This window comes from Etheostoma spectabile, chromosome 5 (genome assembly GCF_008692095.1).
Source record: "Etheostoma spectabile isolate EspeVRDwgs_2016 chromosome 5, UIUC_Espe_1.0, whole genome shotgun sequence".
NCBI lineage: Eukaryota > Metazoa > Chordata > Actinopteri > Perciformes > Percidae > Etheostoma > Etheostoma spectabile.
The window spans coordinates 12,271,528-12,282,893 of NC_045737.1; the positions used below are offsets into that span (position 1 = coordinate 12,271,528).

The 11,366-nt window shown below is 42.3% G+C and overlaps 1 protein-coding gene and 1 long non-coding RNA gene across 10 annotated transcripts in view; one reads left to right on the forward strand and one right to left on the reverse strand.

The window, feature by feature from the left end:
• Nucleotides 1-7,030, forward strand: part of LOC116690234 (uncharacterized) — a 12,204-nt gene extending 5,174 nt beyond the window's left edge. The window contains exon 3 of the long non-coding RNA XR_004332196.1: nucleotides 6,580-7,030. This is a non-coding gene — a long non-coding RNA (uncharacterized LOC116690234). The remainder of the gene's footprint in view (nucleotides 1-6,579) is intronic.
• Nucleotides 1-11,366, reverse strand: part of trpm3 (transient receptor potential cation channel, subfamily M, member 3) — a 168,439-nt gene that overhangs the window by 109,047 nt on the left and 48,026 nt on the right. The gene's annotated exons all lie outside the window — the stretch shown is intronic.

Below are 11,366 nucleotides of genomic sequence, written 5' to 3' on the forward strand. Positions count from 1 at the left end.
ACACTCATAACATGGTTGACCGTCCGTTTTTATTTTTATTTCTTAAATACATTTTGTTTTTTTATCAGCCATTATAAGCAGATACCGATATTTTGGAAAATGACTAATATAGACTTAGACTTAGACTTAGACTTAGACTTCTCTTTATTGATCCTTTGGGATGACTCCCGCAGGAAATTGAAAGTTCCAGCAGCAGTTTTTAGCAAGAACAAAGAAATAAAAAATAGATAAAAAGACAGTATAAAGACAACAAAATCAACAAAATACCAATAAAAATTATAACAACTATAAGAACATTTGTCAAATAAACAAAGAAAAGACCATAAATTATTATTAAAGTGTCAGTGTTTAGTCCAGTGTTAAAAATGATTATAAATTGACCAGGTGTGAATTTAAGTCCAGGTGTGCATGTATGTATGTCTGGACTTAAATTCACACCTGGTCAATTTATAGGTGTGAATTTAAGTCCAGACATATCAGCTGATAATATCAGTAAGCACATATATCGGTCCGGGTCTAGTACAGACAGTTTATTAAATAAGGTATACAGGCTGGCGCCATCTTGGGAAGACAGTCATGACCAGTCAAACAACAAACCCCGTGTAACCAGTAACCAGTAACATAGCTCAAGCACGGCGTTCGTCGATCGACTGGTCATGACTGTTTTCCCAAGATGGCGCCAACAACTAGCGTTATAAGATAATTAGGGATTTGTGCTAAAACTGGTCACATTCAATCAGCATGAAAACCTATCCCAGAGAACGTGTGTTATTAACCCCTAGGTTCAGTTTGCGCCGGAATTGTCCTTTAAGTGAGAAGTTATATTGATACCTCAATGCTTCAAATCAAATCACTCAGATGAACTGTGGGCATCGTAGGCTCAGCAGACGTTTGTTGTTTTTAAAGAAGTACTGTAGGCAAAAAAAGAGGCATTTATTTGTGCAGCATGCAAGTGTTGATTTGCTGAGATTAATGGTGTCAAGTTAACACTGTGTCCGGTGAAATGAACTGTCACACCAGCTGGGGCTTGGAGGACAGCACCATTACCTACATAATCAGACAATCAGCGCTGCCCCACAATCTCATACACACACACACACACACACACACACAAGACCACATCGCTTCTCTCTCACTCCCTCCCTCTCTCACACACACACACACTTTCTCTCTCTCTCTCTTTCCAGTGGACCTCACCTAGTCTGTGTCGAACGGCAGGTGCATGTCACAGTCGACACCCCACAATCTCTCTCTCTCTCTCTCTCTCTCTCACGCACCACACGCACGCACCACACACAACACCACCACTTTCTCTCTCCTCTCTTTCCAGTGGACCTCACCTAGTCTGTGTCGAACGGCAGGTGCATGTCACATCAGTACACCACAATCTCTCTCTCCACACACACACACCACACACACCACACACACACCACACACACACACCACACACACCACAACACAGTCCTTTTCTCTCTCTTTCCAGTGGACCTTACCTAGTCTGTATTGAAGGGCAGGTTCATGTCACAGTCTGATTTCATATTAAATAACTTGGCTTTACGTTTTAGGTCAGCAGATCCATAATTATCAAAGTGTTCCCAGCCGCAGTGGGAGCTAAATGTCAGTAGAGTTTACCAGCTAGTTTGTCAGCTGAGCTCTTTATCAGCACTCACCCTGAACCACACAAAGACACACAAAAACACACTTAAACCCGTCTCACATATCTGATCTAAATATCTTTCACTGACAGATGGTCTCTTTTTAGATAAAGCATCTTGTTTTCAAGCATGACCCAGAGTGATACCTTTGCACCCATCCATGACATCCCACACAGATAATGTCGGGTGTTCACTTTAAGGTCAGCACAATGAAAAACAAAAAAATGGTCTGTTTTAAATCTGAAAAAGCAATTAACTTGTATTGGTACCCTTTAATTTCCAAAACTATAGACAAGATATTAAGTTGATAATAGGCTCTATTATCCTTACTGCTAACATACCTATAATAAATAAATACAATATTGCAGATAGAATGCCTCTGAAGTTAAAAACTGTACTCGCTTTAAATGTAGAGAAAAACCAGATCAAAAACTATGTAAACATTGATTTCAGAAATTCGAGCTATAATCATGCATAATCTTGTGGTAAACAAATCATCAGATAATCAAAGCCTCGCCATTTGGTCCCTTCCCCAAAGCGATTGACATTTAAGCCACGTTGTCTTGTCTGATTAGTCAAGGCTTTATGCATTTCAACCCAATAAGTCAATGTTCAAGACGATGACATTAGGTCTCTACATAGACAAAGAAACGGTTGACTTTCTAATTAACACTATAAATAAGCCCCAAATAAGTCTCATCAAAGTAAGCAGTATACTACATACAATGCTGTTACTCCTCCTCTGTAATTCCTGCAACATCAGCAGAATCAACACAATATGAAATAAACAGAATTGTAAATTTCTGCTCTTCTACAATTTAAACTTTGCTATTTTAGTCAGATGAACTCTATTTGCCATGTGGTGGCGTATCAAACAGGTGTGCTTCGGTCAGCTCCTTGGGAACACCCAGCTAACTAACGTGTGGTTGGTAGGAGTGACACAGGCAGATTAATCTATAACAGATGGACAGAAGCAACAGGACATAGCCACAATGTCACCCTGAACAAGATATTAGATCTTTGTCTGCTGTCCTAATGAGTAAAACCTTTCAATGATATGAAAATTAAAACAAAAAATGGATGGACAGATAATGGCAATGCAGACGTCCTGTTGCTCCTAATGTTATGTGGGTGATGTATTTCCCGTTTGCATATAATTTATTCTCCGTGTTGCAGGTGGAGAATCTCATCTCAATGTCATTTCCACGGGGAGTTTTAAGGTATGGCGTTCGCACCCGTGCACACACAGTGCATAAGTCACTTTCACACGTGCTGCCTCTCTCTACCTCCCTCTATCCCTCTCTCGGTTTCTTCACACCGTGCACAATATCTCATTTCGAATGGAAGAATGATTCGAGAGGCTTTTACGTGGATTTTTCACGCCTGTGTCAGGTTGAAATGACATCACATAGTCCACTGCCTTTTACCCCTTGGCTAAGGAAATGGCTTCACAAACTCATCAACCACCTCATCAATGTCTATCAGCGAGAGTCACACTCACTAAGACCAACCTTGATCCCACACAAAGGGGTGATGTGCAAATGGGTGTAAACACACATGTGCACACACACACGCACCCACACACACGCACACACACACACACACACACACACACACACACACACACACACACACACACACACACACACACACACACACACACACACACACACACACACACACACACACACACACACACACACACACACACACACACACACACACACACACACTGAGTGGCAGTCAGAACTGACCTAAAACAGAAACTGCACGTCTGACTAGTCTCTAAGTGCACATACTGTAAGGTAAATGTTGACATTTTATTGTAAATTACATGTCACTAAACAAGCCCTGCGATAACTGTGGTGGCACTAAGTTATGTGCGTATTTAGACGGCATACACATCAGCTTCCCTCAATATTGCCAGAGGTTGTTGCTCAGTGCAGCCGAGTTCTGTAAGTGTCCATTCAGGCAAAAAGAGTGTTTTCAAATTTTAAAATGCCATTTTGGGCTGTGTGAAAACCTCTAATTCCTTCACTGGGGACACATGTCTGCAGTGCTTCCTTTTTGCATGAAATTGATTTAGGGAAAAGTGATTACTGTGAAACAAAGAGGAAAGCTGTTTATGGTATGGTTACTAGGACAACTAAGTCTAGAGTAATTTTATTCTCCCCAAAACAAGTTTATTTTTTATTTTTCAAGAACTATATACAAAAACAAAAACCGCAACTTTCTCTGTCTCTATCAACTTCATTGCAACAATCATACAAAAGACATCACAACTTTTATTGCAATTATTTTTTTACAAAAGTTCCCACAAAATTAAGGCATTTTGGGCCACAACAATCTCAAAAAAAGGCTGCAAAATCCTGAAGGGACTGTTTATGGTTGGTATGCATGTTTGCGTACAATCGTGTGTGTATGTTCTTGTGTTTGTGTTGTGTTTATGCATGTATAGGTTTGTGTCTTATGTCTTAACTTCCAACCTATGCATAGATACAGACTTCCACTGTTCTCTGGACTCACTCCGCCTTGAGATTTATAACCGGTCATGTCTATGATACACATTGTATTTTATATTACAGGGTTGGGTGGTCTTCTCTCCAGGAGAGAAGTGATACTCACTGGTATCTCTTTATCTATAAGGCCCTTGCTGGAAAACAACCATATCACCTTACAGAATTGCTTTGTCACTCAGAGGGGTTTTATCAGACTCGCTCTGCTGACTGGCTTTTGCTTCATACTTCACAAGCTCAGTCTGAACTTGGAAAAAACGTTTTTTTTAAGTTTAGTGCGCCCGACTTCTGGAACGAAATACAGTCCCTCCTTAAAATCAACTCACTTGTACTTTTTGGTGTAGTCGCTTTCTATTATTTTCACTCGATTTCATTGTAAATGAGGGCAGGCCCTCAATGATCTCTCAAGTATTAGTGAAGGTTGAGTGAATGAAGACTGTGATGTGACCTGGACTTTTGATTGCCAAGGGCTGAGTCTAGACATACATGTGTGTTTGTGTTTTCCTGTCTGCCGAGCTCTGCACACAAATCTTTCCCTAAATCCAGAGATGAAGCGCCACTGGCACAGGCCCCTCTGCGCTGATAGGACAGGGTTAGGGGTTCATTCCAGGCAGATGGGCAACAGTCACAGTGCATTGTGGGTACATGTTTTTCTCCCATATCTGGACTAGCCTGATAAGGCAAAAAGAGCTGGCTAAGGATCAGGGCGGGTAAAACCTCGGTCTTTCGCTCTCTCTCTCTCTCTCTCTCTCTCTCTCTTTTGTCGCAGCCTGTCTTTTTCAAAACCCTCATTCATTAGCAGGTTTTCACTCTCCATCCCGGTCATGTCTCCCTCCCTAATTCCTTCTCCTCTCAAGTTCTCAGGCTCTTCTAAATCACATTGTTTTCTCATTCTATTCCTGTTTTTTTATGCCTTACATTGGACCTCTTCACTCCTTTCCCTTTCCGGAATAATTGTCTCATTCTCTCAGCAATTCCTTACTGCCTTCAGACTTCAACATCTCTCTATTTCTCTTTCTCAAAGAAAATGGGATTTATTTCCTTTTCTTTCCACTGTTGAAACACCGCATCCCCTCCCAGCTCTCAACTCTTCCCTTACTTTTTCTTCTCCACTCTTGCTTGTCAGCCCACAAACACTAAGAAGCAGGGACATGTGAGGAACCTGGAGAACTCATGGGTGGTGATAATTGAATCTGATGGAGGGTGTGAACTAAGACTGTATATCTTCGCAAAGCTCACAATTTGATTCATGTGAAGTTCAGGGTGCTAGAATTTGACAATTTTGGAAATGCATTCTAATATTTTTCATTCTATATGAAATCCTGACAGTTTTCCTTCCTTCCTTCCTTCCTTCCTTCCTTCCTTCCTTCCGATAACAGAAGGTCGACAGTGGAGTCAGCTTGCACATTACCATGAAGCCTGGCCACATGTTCCTGGCTGCTCTGGTGTATCATGATGATACATCTCGTGGTGAGGGGCTAAGCATAATTAAGCTGGGGACTGACGCCATCCGATGCTCTGCTGCGCTCCTACCATTTGACTGCCACTTTAATTGCTTTTCTTCCCCCTATTCCCACATCGCTAACCTGCCCCGTTCCATCAATCTATTCAATTCCCGGGGTGGGGAGGGGGGTAACTCCACACAAATGCAAATATAGGAGTGATAGAGAGATAGTGTGTGTTTGTGTGTGCCAATGCATTTATGAGAGAATGCATGAATTCTAGCTTCACGTATATTCATTAAGGTTTGCACGCGTCCCAGTGGACGTGTACTCTGCATCCTCATGAGCTGGTGTCAGCCCATGAAATGACTCATATGGGTTTCTCTCTGCACCTGTGGTGCAGAGCTATGGAGAGTGAGGTTTCCCCAAAATAGCTACTCTCATTTACAACCTCTCTGTGGTCTAGGCTTTCTGTGTCTGCCTTCCTTTGGCAGCAGCTACTGTGAGGCACCGGACCCTCTTTATGAGGTAGACACACACACACACACTTACTCACACACATATAGAAACAAAAACATGCGTAACCTCTGCTGATCAACAGCTAAAAACAAGGGGGTTTCTTCTGTTTTTAACGCAGCTCCACTCAACCGTGCAATGTTTGCCTGTCCTCCTGACCCCGTGACTTTGACCTGAGACAGGACTGTCAGGGCTTGTGTACGAATGGCGGTGATCCTTCAAAAGAAACATGGAGGACAAAGCAACACATGCGGCAACAAAGAGAGAGCAAGCAGCAATCCTGAAATAATATGCCACAATGTGATGTCGAGCTAGAAAGAGCAAACTCTTTTAGTTAGCGCAGATCAAGTCATTATCTTTCTTCAACTAGATTAACAACACCTAAAATCTTTGAAAAATCCTAGAAAGAACAACATGGCGAAAAGAAAGACCAGGGATTTATTTGTTTAGACCGACGACCAGGTGGAACTGTTACTGACAGGTATGTAAGCCTACCTAACCGGTAAAACTGACTGACATGCGTCGTCGTTTCCAAAGGTCTACGTTTGTGCCCGTCCAGACTGCAAAGCCACCCCGGAGATTTCAAACCAAAACAGGGGCAGCAGTGTTTCCAATGTCTCCATTTCAGGGGCTCGGAAATGCCAGAGTATTGTGTACTTGAGGCGTAAACTTAGCAAAAGATATTAGTTTTATAACCACAACGTTGTAGTGCAGATGTAGAATAAGCAGCAACAAGAGACACTGTTCTGTAAGTAAGAGTCAAGGACACCCAATTACTTGATAAAATATATGAAATGTCTAATTCGATAACCAATCTGCTGTAAGTCCCCGCGGTCAGTACTTTGCACTAATTAGCATTTTAATGATTCAGCAACCAACCCATTTGAAACTGAAACGACCTTTAAAGTTGAACGCACAAGACCAATGTGACATTTGAACAAGCTTTTCATTTTTTTTTTTTAAGTGATCCCATTTTAACAGAATTAATTGAGTCACAGCGCCAGATGTAATCTGTTAAGAGCCAAAAATGAGAAACCTGAGCAAGCCCATTCATGTTCTCCATTAATGATCTCCAGTCCAATATTTCTTCATGGCACGGAGGAAGGGCAATGTGCCGCTGTACCTCTCACCGTCATGGAGTGACGGGGATAAAGCTTCATTACATAAGGTTGCTTGCAGGGCTGGAGCTGTTGCTCAGTGGCACAGAACCTGCCAACAATCCTGCAGAGCACCGGGCACACATTCATCATTACATAGACTTCCTGCATCCTATTTTCTCTACCCCTTTCCGTCTGCTCATTCAATCATTTCTCTTCACTTGGCTAATTTCTTTCTTTTCCCATTACTATTCTTCTCAACTATTAGTCTTTTCAACTATTTTACTGCCAACACGTGTATTCCTCTCTCTCCCTTTCTCTCTGGGAAAGGGATGCATCCTACTTTCCTCCTGCCTTTTGGGATCAGGCAGAAAAGCAAGCAAAGGGTGAAGGGCTGTCTAAGTCTCAACTTGTCCTCATGGAGTGTATAATCCTCTTGATGTTCTGCCACTGTTGATGCACACTCACACTTGTCCTGCAGACGTAGGAAGAACATTCTGCTGCGCAAAATGTCTAAGAAACAGGAGGAAGCAGCCGTGCATATAACTACAAAGTAATGTACAAGTATGTAAAATGATGTTGAACAATCCATGTTTTGTATTACATTTTCTGTGCCTTCTATGTGCACACTTAATGCTGATTCATGCTTCTGCGTTCAGTCCACGCCTTGGGTACACTCATAGGTACATGGAGATCCCAACCATACATGGGACCCTACGCTGTAGCCTGACGTACCTTTTGAAAAATTTACCTACGCTTTGCACTGATGCACGTCACTTGGCCATGGGTTGGTCGTGTGCCTTTCCCCCGACTCATTCCCAAGTTCTCCTCCATAAACAACATGAAATCAAGGAGAGGGTTAACGTTTCCTGCTACAGATTTCCCATCATGGTCTAAAGCTAAACACCGTCACTCCCTCACTCGCTCTACCACACACTCCCCACGCACACACACATTCCGGCCCTGCTGTTCTTTTTAAGAGATTGACGCACACACTAATGCACATGTATAAACATCAGGCCACTTACGTAGGCTATGGCGAAAACTGTGGGTGGAGCCTCCGCACGACCCTAAATCTGCCTTTAGAGCGGCTGTGGCTCAGGAGGTTCCCCTGGTCGTCCTTTAACTACAAGGTTGACAGTTTGATCCCCAGCTCTGCATATTTAAGTTTCTTTGAGCAAGACGTGAAACCCCAAGTTGCTCCAGGCAGCGCCTCCACCAACGGTATATGAACGGGAGAGTGAGAGGAAAATTGTCCTATGTAAACTATGTAATGTGAAGCATTAATTTGTCCTGTAGTGAACCGACTTCATACAGTAACTGCTTCTACAAATGAGCTCCTTAATATATTTCATCACATCCTGTGTCATTCCTGTCCAATAAAACCCAACCTGTGATCTGTTCAGCCAGCGTACCTCACTTGCTTCATTTAAAAATCATCTCTTACTGTAGCTGAGGCAGAAATTGAATTTTTATAGATACAGATTAATGTACCGTAGCTGAACTGTCTACTGTAGAAGTGGAAAAGTAAAATATGAAAAGATGGGGAGGTACATCCTGCATAACTGTTGCAGACGAATAATTCTCCTCAGGGGCATAAGAACAGGGCTACTTCCGTGCAGTGCAAATCTGTTTAAAAAAACAAAAAACAAAAACTGACTACATATCTAAATATTATGCAATAAAAATGGGGAAGACAGAAACTCAGACTATTGGATGTAGAATTTTAAAGGCTGTTTGTGGAAATGATTCATGACAGGATTGCAGAGATATTTATAGACTGACTGTTGTTTGGAAGCCAAAGTGGAGCACAGCTGTACTAACTTCTTAGATGTAAAATGACAGTCATCCCGTCAGGGTAGGGGCTGCACACACAGTCTAAAATTGAAGTGTGACTATTTTATAAGAGATGGAATATTGACAGGATGGACTGGTTTGACTGGGCTGATATGGCCACAGTTATATCAGATATATTGGACAGAAGGAGAAATGGAGAGATGACAGAGAGAGAAGAGAGGAAGAAAGTTGGGGAGAAAGAGGGGAACAGAGAGGAACCCAGAACTGAGAGAGCGTGAGAAGGACTGAGAGATGGCTGGAGAGACAAAAATAGCCGTGTGGCCATGCTGTTCATTTTCATTTTCCATGTCCCAATATCCAATTTACACACATACACACACGCACGTGCACACACACACACACACACACACACTTCTACCTTTGTGTTAAAACTGGACTATTCTCGCATTCCAACCTCCACACTTGCTCTTTCTCTCAGTCCAGTTCCCACCTCCATACTCGATATTTTCTACAGATGTTAAGTTGTACCTCAACATGCACTGGGAACAAATTCCTACTGAAACATAGGCAGACTTAGGCATACACTGTCAGTGTGTGCAGCGGGTAGAACCCACCCGGGGATGCTGTTCTATACCTGTGCCTTGAGGTTTAGGGCTGTTCACCCCATATAAAGGGGGCCAGAGTTGCAGATCGATCGGTAAGAGCTTGGTAGGAGTTTTAGAGAGTAAGAGAGAAAGGGAGAGGACAAATTTGCATACATGTGGAGGAAAGTTCCTGTCAATAGCGACACACGGGAAATCTGCCTATTTTCCACCAGATTTAAACATTGAGGTTTAATGTTACAGCTGATCTTCAAAGACTTCTTCATGCTCTTCATGAAGTACACGCATGCATGTGTGTGTCTGTGTGTTTCTAATCAGCTGAGGAAAAAACCCTAAGGCCTCCACTGGGTACAGACTTCTTATCCATTTCGCAGGCAAGGGGAATTCACTTCTATTTAAATAATCATTACAACTCTAAGCCAGAGAGGAAGCAGGCTATCACACACGCACAATAAAACCTTATGTCTCTGGTGTTAGGTGCTTGCATGTGAGTGCTTGTGTGTTTTGTATGTTCTGTTGTATGTGTGTGCATGCTATTTGGCTGAATGTGTGTGTTTTTCTAGTTCTAGTGTGTTGATCTATGAGTGCCAGCACAGGGAAACGTTTCAGAGGAGGCATGCGGGGGAGCTAAACCTGCCCCTGCATGATTTAAGATGCCAGCACTCACAGGTAATGACCCGAGCGAGATCACTGAGACTGAAAGAATACACTGTGTAAGCTGCAGCAAACGGAGTTGGTAGGGAGAGGGATACAGACTGAGAGACAGCTGTTGACAAAAAGCTAACAACAATAGAGAGATCAATTAATGTACAGAGATGTTATGGCAAAAAAACAGAACAAAATGTTTATAGAGAGGAAACATAAATTCCTCCAGAACATACATCATAAAAAGAACAAGGCAGATTGAACAAATGCTCCCATTCCTGAGTGTGTTTTTGAATGGCTGAAAGTACGGGTGTCAATGTGCAGTGAAGGCAATGCCACATACGAGCAACTAGATGGCAGAAGGGTAATTTACAGTACAGAACAGATTGAGATTCTCAGATTTTACGAGGTAGCTTTACCGTTGGTTGTTTGTTTACGTAACTCGCAGGGATTGCAAACTTTGCCACACTGGTGACTTCAGGGAAGCGGGAGGATTTTTCCAGTTCTGTTGTTTCTTCATCATCTCCGACTCCAGCAGTAGCCATGGTGTCTGGAACAGTGAAGCGGCAGGCTACCGGTAACGGTAAGCTAACGTTACCCTGTGTCTTTGGCTGCATGCTACCAGCTGAGAAAACTGTGCGGTGTGTGTTGTTGTGTTTTTCTTAAACATGAGCAAATAGGCAGGGATGGAGAGAGAAGAAAAATACTGTGGGAATTGCCGGTCCTTTTTTGATAGATTTAAAATCGTGACACCCTTCGTTGGAAGGCGTCTGAACTTTTATTTAGGACCACATATTGATTGCCAATAAAAAAAAAAAATACATGGTTTGTGACATCCAACCACCAATCTTGTAGTTGAAAGGAAAACCCACTCTACCCTGAGTAGCAGATGCACTGGCTTTGGTTTCATACAGTACTTAACAGACAAGGAATAATAATTTAATAATATTAATTTATATTTTTTATTCAATTACAATTTACACTGTTAGAACACACTACACATAGGCCTGAAATACGCATGCAGGTCTTATACATGCACTAATGGAGTGATGTCAGAGTGAGTGGCTGTGACTGCTGAACAGGCACCCCGAGCGGT